Genomic DNA, 3499 nt, shown 5'->3' on the forward strand with positions numbered 1-3499 from the left:
TCGATGGGACAGTGTAGAGGGAGCTTTACTCTGCATCTAAGCCGTGCTGTACCTGTCCTGGGATTGTTTCATGGGATAGTGTAGAGGGAAATTTACTCTATATGTAACCGGTGCTGTACCTGCGCTGGAATTATATGATGGACAGTATAGAGGAAGATTTACTCTTTATCTAATTCCGTGCTTTACCTGCCCTGGGCGTGTTTGATGGGCCATTGTAGAGAGAAATTTACTGTGTGTCCACCCGTGCTGTACCTGCCCTGGGAGTGTTTGATGGGACAGTGTAGAGAGAAATTTACTCGTGCTGTACCTGCCGGTGTAACAATTTAACCTGAACTGGTTGTCATTCTCCAAGCCTCAAATTGCTGAGCATTAAACACAGATGCAGCATTTTTGTTGGTCAGTCGTATTATTACAAAACTCATTTTGTTCACTCTGGTAGTTTCTGTCTCTGGCTGGGGTTCGGGTTCCTCAGGCACTTCCTTCACTCGTCAGCGCTGAGTATTGCGATTGAAGTTCGGTGGCATCATGTTCTGTCTCCATCGTGATTTCCACCTTCATAACTTTGACGGTCTGCCCGAGCTTCTCTTCTGCTGCAACCTTCATCTGTGATTTGGTTACATCTAGCCATGATATACTTCGAGGAAATAGATACAAATAATGTAATAGGAATAAGAGCAATGCTTTATAATGTGCGGATTGAATCCCGGCGCGGGATATGTTCAGCGCGGGGCGCATGCTCCGCTAAGCAAATGATATATCACGTACAGCAAACAAAGCAGACATTCGGACCGACTGCTCCATGCTGGCGTTTATGCACCACACACGCCACCACCCTACTCCCACACAAGCCCCACAACTCTACATCTTACCCTATTAGCAGTATCTTCGAATGTTTTATGCCTGATTTGTTGACCTGGCTTCCCATTAAATGGTTCTGCACTATTCGCCTCAACCACTGCCTGTGGTGGTGGGGTCCCCATTCTCACCTCTCTGGTTATAGTGGCTTCTCCTGAAATTATTATTGGATTTATTGGTGACGATTTTATCATCATGGCCCTATTTTTGGTCTCATAATTATTTCATGATATCAGTTTTTTAAAACTCTGTTTTAAACTGTGCTTGCTTTTCCGCTATTGCATTGATCACAGCACAAGTAACGATTAGAATCAAGCTCAAAAAGAGCACAGCTTCGATTCTACACACGAGACAAGGACTCAATGGCTTCTGTTATCAAAGGACCACAGAATCATACAGCACAGAAGAGGCCATTCGATCCATCATGCTGCTCCAGGCTCTGTGATCTCGCTATTCAGTCAGCCCCACACACCTGTTCTGTTCCCAGATCCCTTCAAATGCCGGAATTCCAGTATTGATTCCAATTACATAAGAACATAAGAACATAAGAATTAGGAACAGGAGTAAGCCATCTAGCCCCTCGAGCCTGCTCCACCAATCAACAAGATCATAGATGATCTGATCATGGACTGAGCTCCACTTACCCTTCCGTTTCCCATAACCCTTAATTCCCTGAATGGTTAAAAATCTATCTATCTGTGATTTGAATACATTCAATGAGCTTTCCTCAACTCCTTCCTTGGGCAGAGCATTCCACAGATTCACAACGCTCTGGGAGAAGAAATTCCTTCTCAACTCCGTTTAAATTGCCCCCCCCCGTATTTTGAGGCTGTGCCCCCTAGTTCCGTCTCCCCGACCAGTGGAAACAACATCTCGGCCTCTATCTTATCTACCCCTTTCATTATTTTCAATTTTTCTATAAGATCACCGCTCATCCTTCTGAACTCCAACGAGTAAACACATCGTCTACACAATCTATCATCATAAGGTAACCCCCTCATCTCCGGGATCAGCCTAGTGAATCGTCTCTGTACCCCTTCCAAAGCTCGTATATCCTACCTTAAGTAAGGTGACCAGAACTGCACGCAGTACTCCTGGTGCGGCCTCGCAAATGCCTTGTACAGTTGCAGCATGACCTCCCTGCTTTTGTATTCCATCCCTCTCGTAATGAAGGCCAACATTCCATCCGCCTTCCTGATTACCTGCTGCACATTTTGAGATTCATGCACAAGAACCCCCAGGTCCCTCTGCACCGCAGCATGTTGTAATTTCTCCCCATTCAAATAATATTCTCTTTTACTGTTTTTTTTTCCAAGGTGGATGATCTCACAGTTTCCAATATTGTATTGCATCTGACAAAATTTAGCCCAGTCGCTTAACCTATCTAAATCTCTTTGCAGCCTCTCTGTGTCCTCCACACAACCCGCTTTCCCACTAATCTTTGTGTCATCTGCAAATTTTAAAAGTTATTGTTAAATCTGCTTCTATCCCATTTTCAGCGAAAACAAGCCAGATCATGCAAACTCGCAGTGTAAGACAAATTCTCCTCATCTTCCCTCTGCTAATTTTCGTAAAAAACTTCCCTCTGGTTAACAAGTCTTCTACCACTGGCAGAGTTTATCTTCAGTTACTTTATCCAAAGCCCTCATATTCTTGAAAACCTCTATTAAATCTCTCGTTAGTATTCTCTGATCGAACGGGAAAAATCACAGTTGCTTATATCTCCTGATAACTCTCTCTGGGGGAACCAGTGCACTAGCGCAGCCTTCGGTCGCATGAGGAAGAGAGTGTTGGAAGATCACACCATAAAATCTGGCACCAAGCTCATGGTCTACGAGAATGTAGACATAGCCAGCCTACTGTACGGATCACAAACGTGGACCGTATATAGTAGGTACCACAAATTACTGGATAAATACCTTTGTCTCCTCAAGATCCTGCAGATCCCTTGGGATGTCAGACGTTAGCGCCCTCGATCAGGCCAGCAACCACACATCGAAGCACTGAGCACACTTGATCAGCTCCGCTGGGTGGGCCACATTGTCCACATGCCTGAAACGAGACTCGCAAAGCAAGCGCTCTACTTGGAACTCCTACACGGCAAACGAGCCCCAAGTGGGCAGATGAAACGTTACAAGGACACCCTCAACGTCTCCTTGAAAAAGAGCAACATTCCCACTGACAGCTTGGAGTCCCTGGCCAAAGACTCCACTAATGGAGGAAGAGCATCCGGAAGGTCGCTGAGCACCTCGAGTCTCATCGCCAAGAGAATGCAGCAAACAAGCACAGAGAGTGGAAGGAGTGTGCGGCAAACCAGTCCCACCCACCCTTTCCCTCAACCATTGTCTACCCCATTTGGTATAGAGAACGTAATTCCCATATATGTTCAATCACCTAAGAACTCACTTTTAGAGTGGATGCAAGTAATCCCCAATTTCGAGGTACTGCCTATGATGATGATTAAATCTCTTCCACACCTTCTCCAAGGCTTTCCTAATGTGTGCTGCCGAATCATCATGCAGAGATTAACTGATGTTTCACAGATTTTTATTTTATCTACATTATGTGTGAATCGGTGGTGTGGGCAGCATTTATTGTCCATCCCAAATTCCACCGAGAAGCTGCTGTTGTATTCATCGATACA

Source organism: Pristiophorus japonicus, unplaced genomic scaffold (assembly GCF_044704955.1).
Source record: "Pristiophorus japonicus isolate sPriJap1 unplaced genomic scaffold, sPriJap1.hap1 HAP1_SCAFFOLD_37, whole genome shotgun sequence".
NCBI classification, from domain to species: Eukaryota; Metazoa; Chordata; class Chondrichthyes; family Pristiophoridae; genus Pristiophorus; species Pristiophorus japonicus.